Below are 12,567 nucleotides of genomic sequence, written 5' to 3' on the forward strand. Positions count from 1 at the left end.
AAACAATGAGAAAATAATAAAAGTTACATTAAGAGATTTTACTCTCATTTTTAAGAACAAAATGATTAGGTTTAACTTTCAATAAAAATATTATCTATAATTTCCTTCTTACAATTATATCCCAGAGTTATCAAGTGATTACAAGTATGTACCACAGAAGCCTAGTGGATCACAGAAATGGTTCTCCCACATTTTGACTGTCATTAATTCATAACCAGGCAATGAACTCTGAGCACCTGCCCTCCCAGGCAATGGGCATATGTGACAATTATGATAAAGTTTCTGGCTCTAAGTGGGCATCAGAGAAGCAAACCAGTTAGGCTGCTCACACTCTTTCCATTACAAATAAGGAAGATAAAAAAGTTAAATTACAGCAAAAGTTAATGGGGATGGACACTGTCTGAATTAAGAATTTATAACTCATTCTAACATTGGTGGAAATCTGCACCTTCTATGGTTCAGACAACAGGAACGTCCTGACTCTTGGCCCCAAAGTTGAGAAGCCTCTCCTATAAATATATCTATCAAGGAATTTATATAAAATCCTGAAGTTGTTTGGTTTTCAACTATCTCCTTAACTAGATTAAATTCCTTGATGGAAAGAATTATTAACAGGGCTTATTTATTTAAATAAAAACTGATGCTTCTAGTAATGTTCTAAGTACTTTACACCTTACTATTTAATCCTCATAATAACCCACTGAAGCAGGTACCTATGTACATTTTGTATATGAGCAAACTGAGGCACAGACAGGTTAGATGTCTTGCCTAACGGGTCAGTGGCAAAGCTGGAATGTGAACTCACTAAAATCTAGCTTTAGTGTCTGTGCTCCTATCACTAAAGCTGGCCATATCTAGGGATCTCGAAAACACTTTCAGAGGGCCTGTGAAGCCAAACATTAAGACATTTGCCTTTTTCACTCTCATTCTCTCATGTCAAGTGGAGTTTTCCAGAGGCTACATGACAAGTGTGCTGCAGCAAATTAAATAAAAAAGTTAATGAGATTCCAGCTGTCTTCCATTAAATTAGACATTTAAAAGAATTGCGAAAGTAAAAACAATGTCACTCACTGAATTTGTTCTGGAAAATGTAGTTATTTTCGTACAGTTCAGTTCAGTCACTCAGATGTCTCTGACTCTTTGTGACCCCATTGACTGCAGCACGCCAGGCTTCCCTGTCCTTCACCAACTCCTAGAGTTTGCTTAAACTCATGTTCATCGGGTCAGTGATGCCATCCAAGCATCTCATGCTCCGTCATCCCCTTCTCCTCCTGCCTTCAATCTTTCCCAGCATTATGGTCTTCTCCACTGAGTCAGTTCTTTGCATCAGATAGCCAAAGTATTGGAGCTTCAGCTTCAGCATGTCCTTCCAATGAATATTCAGGACTGATTTCCTTTAGGATGGACTGGTTGGATCTTCTTGCTGTCCAAGGGACTCTCAAGAGTCTTCTCCCAACACCACAGTTCAAAACCATCAATTCTTCCACACTCAGCTTTCTTTATGGTCCAACTCTCACATCCATACATGACCACTGGAAAAACCATAGCTTTGACTAGGCAGACCTTTGTCAGCAAAGTAATGTCTCTGCTTTTTAATACACTGTCAAGGTTTGTCATAGCTTTTCTTCCAAGGAACAGCTGTCTTTTAATTTCATGGCTGCGGTCACTGTCTGCAGTGATTTGGGAGCCCAAGCGAATAAAGTCTCTGTTTCCACTGTTTCCCCATCTATGTGCCATGAAGTGATGGGACCAGATGCCATGATCTTAGTTTTTGTATGATAAGTTTTAAGCCAGGTTTTTCACTTTCCTCTTTCACGTTCATCAAGAGGCTCTTGAGTTCTTCTTCTCTTTCTGCCATAAGGGTGGTATCATCTGCATGTCTGAGGTTATTGATATTTCTCCCAGCAATCTTGATGTCAGCTTGTGCTTCATCCAACCCAGCATTTCTCATGATGTACTCTGCATATAAGTTAAATAAACAGGGTGACAATATACAGCCTTGATGTACTCCTTTCCCAATTTGGAACCAGTCTATTGTTCCATGTCCAGTTTGAACTGTTGCTTCTTAACCTGCATACAGATTTCTCAGGAGGCAGGTAAGGTGGTCTGGTATTCCCATCTCCTGAAGAATTTTCCATAATTTGTTGTGAACCACAGTGTCAAAGGCTTTGGTGTAGTCAGTAAAGCAGAAGCAGATGTTTTTCTGGAACTCTCTTGCTTCTTTGATGATCCATTGGATGTTGGCAATTTGATCTCTGATTCCTCTGTGCCTTTTCTAAATCCATCTTGAACATCTGGAAGTTCTCAGTTCATGCACTGTTAAAGATAAGCTTGGAGAATTTTGAGCATGTAATTTAAAACTTTGATACCATGTAAAATAAGTGCAATTATGTGGTAGCCTGAACATTCGTTGGCACTGCCTTTCTTTGGGACTGGAATGAAAACTGACCTTTTCCAATCCTGAGGCCACTACTGAGTTTCCCAAATTTGCTGGCATATTGAATGCAGCACTTTCACATCATCTTTTAGGACTTGAAATAGCTCAGCTGGAATTCCATCACTTCCAATAGCTTTGTTTGTAGTGATGCTTCCTAAAGCCCACTTGACTTTGCACTCCAGGATGTCTGAGCTAGGTGAGTGATCACACCATTATGGTTATCTGGGTCATTAATATCTTTTTTGTACAGTTCTTCTGTGTACTCCTGCCACTTTTTCTTAATATCTTCTGCTTCTGTCAGGTCCATACTATTTCTGTCCTTTACTGTGACCATCTTTGCATGAAATATTCCCTTGGTATCTCTAATTTTCTTGAAGAGATCTCTAGTCTTTCTCATTCTATTGTTTTCCTCTATTTCTTTGCATTGATCACTGAGGAAGGCTTTCTTATCTCTCCTTGCCATTCTTTGGAACTCTACATTCCGATGGATATATCTATCCTTTTCTCTTTTGCCTTTAGCTTCTCCTCTTTTCTCAGCTATTTGTAAGGTCTCCTCAGACGACCATTTTGCCTTTTTGCATTTGTTTTTCTCGGGGATGGTCTTGATCACTGCTTCCTGTACAATGTCACGAACCTCTGTCCCTAGTTCTTCAGGCACTCTAATCAGACCTAATCCCTTGAATCTATCTGTCACTTCCACTGGATAATCATAAGTAATTTGATTTAGGCATACCCGAACGGTCTAGTGGTTTTCCCTATTTTCTTCAATTTAAGTGTGAATTTTGTAATAAGGAGTTCATGATCTGAGCCACATATGAATGAAACAACAATCACAGAAAACTAACCAAACTGATCACATGGACCATAGCCGTGTCTAACTCAATGAAACCATGAGCCGTGCCGTGTAGGGCCACCCAAGATGGACAGGTCATGGTGGACAGTTCTGACAAAACGTGGTCCACTGGAGAAGGGAATGGAAAACCACTTCAGTATTCTTGCCTTGAGAACCCCATCAACAGTATGAAAAGGCAAAAAGATATGACACTGAAAGATGAACTCCCCAGGTCGGTAGGTACCCAATATGCTACTGAAGAAGAGTGGAGAAATAACTCCAGAAAGAATGAAGAGACAGGGCCATAGCAAAAACAATGCCCAGTTGTGGATGTGACTGGTGATGGAAGTCCAATGCTATAAAGAACAATATTGCATAGGAACCTGGAATGTTAGGTCCATGAATCAAGGTAAATTGGAAGTGGTCAAACAGGAGATGGCAAGAATGAACATAGACATTTTAGCAATCAGTGAATGAAAATGGACTGGATTGGGTGAATTTAATTCAGATGACCATCATACCTACTACTGTGGGCAAGAATCCCTTAGAAGAAATGGAGTAACCCTCATAGTCAACTAGAGTCCAAAATGCAGTACTTGGGTGTAATCTCAAAAATGACAGAATGACTCTGTTCATTTCCAAGGCAAACCATTCAATATCACAGTAATCCAAGTCTATGCCCCAACCACTAATGCCGAAGAAGCTGAAGTTGAATGGTTTTATGATGACCGAAAAGATCTTCTAGAACTAACACCAAAAAAAAAGATGTCCTTTTCATCATAAGGGACTGGAATGAAAAAGTAGGAAGTGAGTTATTTTCATTAAAAACATGTTATTGATATTAACACTGTAGTTGTTTGTTCAGTCACCAAGTCATGTCCTATTCTTTGTGACCCCATGGACTGCAGCATGCCAGGCTTCCCTGTCCTTCACCATCTCCTGGAGTTTGCTCAAGTTACCATTGAATCGGTAATGCTATCAAACCATCTCAACCTCTGTTGCTCTCTTCTTTTGCCTTCAGTCTTTCCCAGCATCAGGGTCCCTTCCAATGAGTCGGCTCTTCCGATCAGGTGGTCAAGGTACTGGAGCTTCAACTTCAGCATCAGTCATTCCAGTGAATACTGAGCATTGATTTCCTTTAGGATCAACTGGTTTATCTCCTTGCTGTCCAAGAGACTCTCAGTTCTTCTCCAGCCAACAATTTGAAAGCATCAGTTCTTCAGCACTCAGCCTTCTTTATGATCCAACTCTCACATCTGTATATGACTACTGGAAAAAACCATAGCTTTGACCATACAAACCTTTGTTTGCAAGTGATGTCTCTGCTTTTTAATATGCTATCTAGGTTTGTCAAACTTTCCTTCCAAGGAAAACAAGCTTTCCTTTTAATTTCATGGCTGCAATCACTGTCCACAGTGATTTTGCAGCCCTAGAAAATAAAATCTGTCACTACTTCCGCATTTTCCCCTTCTATTTGCCATGAAGCAATGGGCCGGGATGCCATGATCTTAAGCGTTTTGAATGCTGAGTTTGAAGCCAGCTTTTTCATTTTCCTCTTACCACCTTTAACAAGAGGAACTCTTCAGTTCCTCTTCATTTTCTGCTACCAACATATAATGGCTTTTATTATTTTTTTAAAGAATAAATATTTTTCTAAATTTCTCAGTTTTCACTTCTGTGAAGTGAAGTGAAAGTTGCTCAGTTATGTCTGACTCTTTGTGACCCCATGAATTATACAGTCCGTGGATTTCTCCAGGCCAGAATGCTGGAGTGGGTAGAGTGGGTAGCCTTTCTCTTCTCCAGGTACTCCAGGTAATATTATTACCAAACTAATACAGTAAAATATTGATGGATATAAACCACCTAAACAAAAAATCATTGGGAGCCTTAATATTTTCTAAGAGTATAAAGGAAACCTGAGACCAAAACCTTTGAGAATGGCTGCACTTCCCTGGCTGCCTCTTGCTCACTTATCTTTATCTCCCCAAAACCTAGCTTGGCATCCAGTCTCTACATGTGCTTACCACCCAGAACTGGACAGGGGAGGGGAAAAGCAGAAGTCATCACCAGTCCTCCGATGAGGACTGGAAGTGGAAGTTGTCACCAGTTCTGTGATGAAAAACTCACTCAGTGATGGAGCACTGGAGTCTGAACTGCAGACAGCCCAGTGACTAGTGTTACTTGTCAGCAGAAAATTTCATTCACATCAGCTGAAAAAAGTTAATAATCACCAAAGCTTAACCACTGTTTTAAAAGCAGTGATATTCATTCCCACTGAGTTTTCACCCCCCTCAAACCCACTGTCATCAGTTTACAAAGTTAGCACTTTGAAATAAAACTAAACACGAAAAGGAAGTCGAGTTGCCTATCCTACACCAGGCTCTGGAGCAAGAAATGGCAACCCACTCCAGTACTCTTGCCTGGGAAATCCCATGAACAGAGAAGCCTGGCAGGCTGCAGTCCACGGGGTCACAAAGAATCGGACGTGACTGAGCACACGCCTTGTGCTTTTCTGACATGTTCTGCCGTATTAATTTCCCGGAAAATAATGAGGAGAGGATCAGTGTGCTGTTCACTTAGTGCATTAACTGGTAGGGCTGTAATATAACTTCTCCCTCTTGGGCAACTTAAAAAAACAAAATTTGCTTCTGTAATGAAAGGAAACAAATCAAGAGTCACTTCTGTACTAGCGAAGGTTAAGGCAAAATTAGCCTCTAGGGCTTTAATGAATACGACCCCTGTGTAAAAGTGAAAGTCACTTAGTCGTATCTGACTCTTAGTGACCCCATGGACAGTCCACGGAATTCTCCAGGCCAGAATACTGGAGTGGGTAGCCTTTCCCTTCTCCAGGGGATCTTTCCAACCCAGGGATCGAACCCAGATTTCCCTCACTGCAGGCAGATTCTTTACCAACTGAGCCACAAGGGAAGCCCATGGCCCCTGTAAGAAAGTAAAAAAAAAAATTGTAGAAATTATTATTTATTTTTTGGCCCCACCACACGGTTTGTGGGAACTTAGCTCCGTGACCAGGGCTCACACCCATGCTCTCAGCAGTAAAAAGCATGGAGTCCTAAACAATGGCCCACCAGGGAATTCCCTATAAGTTATTTATTACTGTGATTAGATCTACCCAAAATTATCTTTTCAACATCTATCTTGCTAACATGAAATTAAATTGCAGTTATATATTTGTTAAAAGTTGGTTGCCTAGCAACAATAACTGTATATCCAGTTTAACAGAAATAAAAAGAATATTTGTCTTAAAAATAAAGAAAAACTTCAAGAAACGAACGAAGTTGTTCTCTCATGAACACTTCACTGGAGTGGATGGGGGAGGTGGACCAGAAAACACCCCTGCCCCAAACTGTTGCCAACCCAGTGGGCAAGCCAGAGAGATAGGGTCTGTGTTCAGCCTCCCTTCATCTCCTCAACCCTGACTATTTACCAAGTCTTGCTCCTTCCACATGAGTTTACCCTCAGTTCTCAGCTCCTCTGCCACCATCTTCTCCAGGCCACCACCCTCTCTTACCAGGACCTCTGCAAAAGCTTCTTAATGGATCCACCTGGGTCCAATCTGGCCTAGTGGGCAAGAGTTAACAGGGTTGCAAAGAGTCACACAGGACTGAGAAACTGAGCATGCACACAAACACTTCAGAGCTTTGTGAGTGCTAAGTCACTTCAGTTGTGTCCAACTCTTTGTGACCCTATGGACTGTAGCCTGCCAGGCTCCTCTGTCAAAAGGATTCTCTAGGCAAGAATACTAGAGTGGGTTGCCACTCCCTTCTCCAGGGGAATCTTCTCGACCCAGAGATCGAACTCGAGTCTCTTCTGTCTCCTGCACTGGTAGGTGAGTTCTTTACCACTAGCACCATGTGGGAAGCCCGTCAAAGCTTTACATTTCTGAAATGTAAATTAAAAGCACACTGAGCTAACACCTCACACTCACCTTAGGATGGCTACTATCAAACCAAAAAACAACATAAAATAACAACTGTGAGCAAGGGTGTAGAGGAATTGGAACACTTGCACACTGTTGGTAAGAATGTAAAATGGTGCAGCCACTAAGGAAAACAGAGTGGCAGTTCCTTAAGAAATCAAAAATCGAATTACCATATAATCCAGTAACTCCTACAAGTGGAATTCCTACAAGTGGAATTACCCAAAAGACCTGAAAGCGGGGACTCAAACAGGTAGTTGTTCACCCATGTTCACAGCAGAATTATTTGCAAAAGGTGGAAGCAACCCAAGTGTTATCAATAGATAAACATAAATAAAATGTGGTCTACACATAAATGGACTGCTTTTAAAAGGAAGGAAATTCTGACACATGCTGCAACATGGATGAGCCCCAAAGACGTTATGTTGAGTGAATAAGCCAGTCATAGTGAACCTGGAATAAAACCCAGATCCTTCCCGTGTTTTACAGAGTGCTCCTCCGGGGTCGTGGTGTCCCACTCTGGCCCTCGGACAGTTCCTATATCATCTTAGCTCTACCTTGCCTCTTGTTTAGTTGCTGTGTCTGACTCTCTTCTGACCTCATGGACTGTAGCCTGCCTGGCTTCTCTGTCCATGGGATTTTCCAGGCAAGAATACTGGAGTGCGTTGCCATTTCCATTTCCACTGTCTTGCCTCTGGCCACTCGCCAATTCCCTTAGCAGCACTTTCCCTAATTCTTGACCCACCTGGCTCTTTCTCTTCCTTCCATTCTCAGCTTAAATGTCACCTCCTGGAGGACTTCCTTGACCATCCTATTGAGCACAGCCCTCCCTACCACATTCATTTCATATTCTGGTCACATCTTTCTAGCAACCTTCACGGTCCATAAATATCTTGTTTATTTCTTATTCACTGTCTTAACTTCCCTAGTAGAACAGAAGCTCCATAAGAAAATCATGTCTACTTGTTCACCACTGTATCCCCAGCAGTGAGCACAGTGCCAGGCACATGTGTTAGCTTCTCAGTCGTGTCTGACTCTTTGCAACCCCATGCACTGTAGCCTGCCAGGCTCCTCTGTCCATGGAATTCTCCAGGCCAGAATAATGGAGTGGGTAACCATTCCCTTCTCCAGGGGATCTTCCCGACCCAGGGATCAAACCTGGGTCTTCTGCACTGCAAGCAGATTCTTTACCATCTGAGCTACCAGGGAAGTCCCTGACACATAACATGCCTTTATACCCAGGATGAAGGGAGAAATAAATACACAGAGGGAAGGGAGTACTGAAGCCACACACAAGAATGTTTCACTGAATATTCAAAGCCCAGACAGTGTTTCAGACTTCTGATACTGACCCCTCTTCAGATACTCCTCATTTAACCTCATTCATCAAGTACCCCAATAAACAGAACAGTCCCTGCTCTCGTGGAACTCAGATTCTAGTGGTGGTCCAAGGACAACAGTCAAATGGACAAAAGGATGCCAAGTGGTTATGAGCACCATTAGAGAAAAATAAAGCAGAGGAGGGACAGTCTGGCACGCTGGGGAGAAGGCAATATAATTTTTACACAAGGTGGATTGAGAAGCCTCTCTGATAAAGGGGGATGCACGAAAACACCTGAAGGGAGGGAGGAAGCAAGCCATGTGGGTCTCTGGGAAGTAGGGTGCGACTGTGTGTGCCAAGTCCAAGGTCAACAAGGGCAGTGCGTGGTTACAGCAGAATGAGCAAGGGGAGGAACAGCAGGAGATGAGGATGTCGGAGGTAAGAGGGGGGCTTTGAGGGCCAATGTAAGAGGACTGACCGTGGGGAGCCACCAGGGGGTTTTGTGATCAGAAAAAGAACATGATTTGACCTACATTTAAAAATTGCTATTTTGGCTGCTGGGGAGAATAAACTGTAGAGGAGAATGAAAGTAGGCAGAGACTACTCAGAAGGCTACTGGAATAATCTATGGGAAGATAGATGATGACTTGGACTAGGGTGGGTAGCTATGAAGACAATGGCGGGTGGACAATTAGGGGGTATACTTTGAAAACAGAGTTCAAGCTCACAGGAGGTGCTGATTATACACGCTACTGATGGGAGAATGATGGGGTATATACTGTTTATGGAATAAAGTTATTACCTTTGAAAAAGAACACATACGGTTTTTGGAAAAAAAAATATAAAGCTATTTTAAATCTGGGTGAAGGGGAGGATAAAACTAGAGGGGGCAAAGATGACACCAAAGTCTTGGGCCCAAGCAATTTATTACATCCGTTTACAAAGTAAAGACAGTAAGAAGTATGGAGGTGGGGAGAGACTAAATAGTGCTTTTAAGACACAAGATTATTAACAAGCAGGCAGATGGAGTTGTCATGAAGATATATAATCTGACATGTGGGGCACAGGGCAGGTTAGGATGACAGTTGGAGAGCTGTCAGCTTCTAGATGGCACACAACGCCACGAAACGGAGTAAGACCACTAGGTCTTACATCTCCTGCCTGGGCTGCAGATCCTTTAAGACACGGTAACAAAAGTGGTTTGGGGACTTTCCTCGTGGTCCAGTGGTTAAGAATCCGCCTTCCATTGCAGGAGATGTGGGTCTGATCCCTGACTAGGGAACTGAGATCCCACATGCCATGGGGCAACCAAGCCCAGGAGTCATAACTACTGGGCCAGTGTGCCACCTGGGAAGGCCCTGGCACATAGTGGGCACCCTTTAAATATCTGGTGAATTAATGAAAGCATAAGTGAAATACACTAGAAAATGCATTGCACATGAAATTTACCATTATTGGAATGATAATATTGCCTCTGAAAAAGCACGCACACACAGCTTTTAGAAAAATCACAAAGCCACTTTAAATCTGGGTGCCAAGTTCAGCCTGCGATGTTAAATTCAGATGTTCTCCTCAGTGTTATAAACATAGCACAAATGTCCTGACTCACTGCAATAAGGGCTTGAAGGGAGTTTTCCAAAGAAGAAAGATTTCCACTGTGCTGCCTTCCCCATTCCCTTCCCAGTACCATTCCACAAACACAGGTTTAAAAAGAAGAAGAAGAATTAAGACTTTGTGAAATAGCCTGTGGACTATTAAGGGAGAGGGGGGAGTGCAGGAAGGAGAAGGGGCAGGTCCACCCATGACATGAGCTGGAAAAGGATTGGCAGAACCTGTCCTGACTTCCCATGTTAAAGACCTGCTGGGGAGCGAAGAAACAGCGGTGCCGGGGCAGTGCTCTGGGCGGCCACACAGCAACGCTCTCAGTAGGAGACGAAGCTCTTCAGTGGATTGGCCACCTTCCACCATGGTGGTGGCTCTGAACTGGTTTAGCAACCTGAGGACCCTGAGAATATCTGGACTGGAGACTCCCTCCTAAAGAATGGCTTTGAGCAATCACAGGTATGAAAGCCCATCTAATTAATCTATTAAGAGATGTGACCTCACTTTTATCACAAGAAGAACATATGAGACACAAACTAAAAATAGTACCACACACCAAAATATTATTAAACATTTTTCTCTTTGCTTACTCTACTTTATATACAAACACACAAGACTGGTATAATCTTTCTAAAGTTAAGGGACTTTTGCTTAAAAAGAATTGCTTTCCTAGATGTCACAGACAGAAAAAACCCAAAAGCATAAAAAGGAACTTCCAATTCCTCAACTTGTGTCCTAAACCACAACTCAAACCCAAACATACTGATCATGAAAGTTCATTCCTAGTTTTTCTTGTCTTGACTGTTTCAGTTCTTATTTCACAAATGACATTATAATAGAGGTTTCCCAGGAATTCCTTGGTGGGCCAATGGGTAGGACTCAGTACTTTCACTGCTGAGGGCCAGGGTTCCACTTCAGGATGCCTGGGGTTCTATCCCTGGTCGAGGAACTAAGATCACGCAAGCCACATGGCACAGCCAAAAAAAAAAACAATAATAAAATTTTTAAAGGATAAAAAAGGTAAAATAAATAGAGGTTTCCCTGGAACTGTTCTGACGCAGTACTTCCTACCCTCACGGTTCTGATTAACTAAAAATAGACTCAAAACAGCCTCTGTTCAAAACAGCAAGGGCCACAGTGGTGACATGAGGCAGAAGCTAAGACAGGATGGGCCAAATTGTTCCTCCTATTTTTAGCATCTGTGTTGGGGAAAACTAAGTCCAAAAGGCATTGTTTTCAATTTAGCAAACAGTCATTCTACAAAAGCATCTTACTTTCCCAAATTATTATATTCTAAAATACTAAATTTCAACATAAAGAAAAACACTTTCAAATATTTATTCTTCCAGATGGCATCCTTCTAGAGATTCTTTTGTTTTGATTATATTATTGTAAGTGTTTTGGTTTTTTTTCCCAATACCTGGTCATGTCTAAAACGTATAAAATGCTATGAAAATTTCACTATATTCCTTTGGCTTCCCTAGTGGCTTAGATGGTAAAGTATCTGCCTGCAATGAAGGAGACCAGGGTTCGATCCCTGGGTTGGGAGGATCCCCTGAAAAAGGGAATGGCAACCCATTCCAGTATTCTTGCCTGGAGAATCCCATGGACAAAGGAGCCTGGCAGGCTATAGTCCACAGGGTCAAAAAGAGTTGGGCACGACTTGGCAACTTTCAGTTTCACATCTACACATCTAAACCCAACAATATATCTCAAAATAAATACATTCAAATCTGAACACCATAGCTCTATGATCTAAAGTTTACAAGTTTTTTAACATTTTCACTTAAAGCTCCAAAAGTCTTGTCATTTAAATCCCCATTTTAAAGGATATATTAAACTCAATCTACCACTGTCACACAATGCCGAAAACATGAAAAAACACTTTTTCTTTAAACCTTAACATTATAGAAGAAGTGGCTTAATTTCTCCTTCAAAGATTTTCAACTGGGAAAAAAAATTTCAACTGAACACCAGTTAAATGTGCCCTTCCTTTTCAATACAACCCTATCATCTCCTCTCCTACAAAGCAGAAGTGAATACATTACTCAGACAGTAAAGTTTTCTGGGTTAGTCACTGACAATTAACTTTGGGAGAATGTTGCAAACTCTAAGACAAAAACCTAATTAATATTAACAGGATTAACACTTACCAAACCCTGATGATGGTTCTAAGGGCTTCATGTATATAAATTTAGTTCAAAATCCAAAGAGATGGTACACTTATTTTCCCATTTTACAAATGAGAAAACTGAACTCTTAAGACAGGTTACGTGACCTGCTCAAGGTCATATAGCTAGCAAATGAAAGGCCAGATAGTCTAATTCCAGATTCCATTGCTCTTTAGAGAAGAAAACCCCCTCTGACACTGCAGTGACTTGCAAATGGAGGCATCCTTACTCCTGATGATACTGTGCTGTCTATCTATGATTAGTTAC

The 12,567-nt window shown here is 41.7% G+C and overlaps 1 protein-coding gene across 2 annotated transcripts in view; it reads right to left on the reverse strand.

The window, feature by feature from the left end:
* Positions 1–12,567, reverse strand: part of UBE4B (ubiquitination factor E4B) — a 122,069-nt gene that overhangs the window by 84,606 nt on the left and 24,896 nt on the right. The window lies entirely within an intron of this gene.

The sequence above is a fragment of the Bos javanicus genome, chromosome 16 (genome assembly GCF_032452875.1).
Source record: "Bos javanicus breed banteng chromosome 16, ARS-OSU_banteng_1.0, whole genome shotgun sequence".
NCBI classification, from domain to species: Eukaryota; Metazoa; Chordata; class Mammalia; order Artiodactyla; family Bovidae; genus Bos; species Bos javanicus.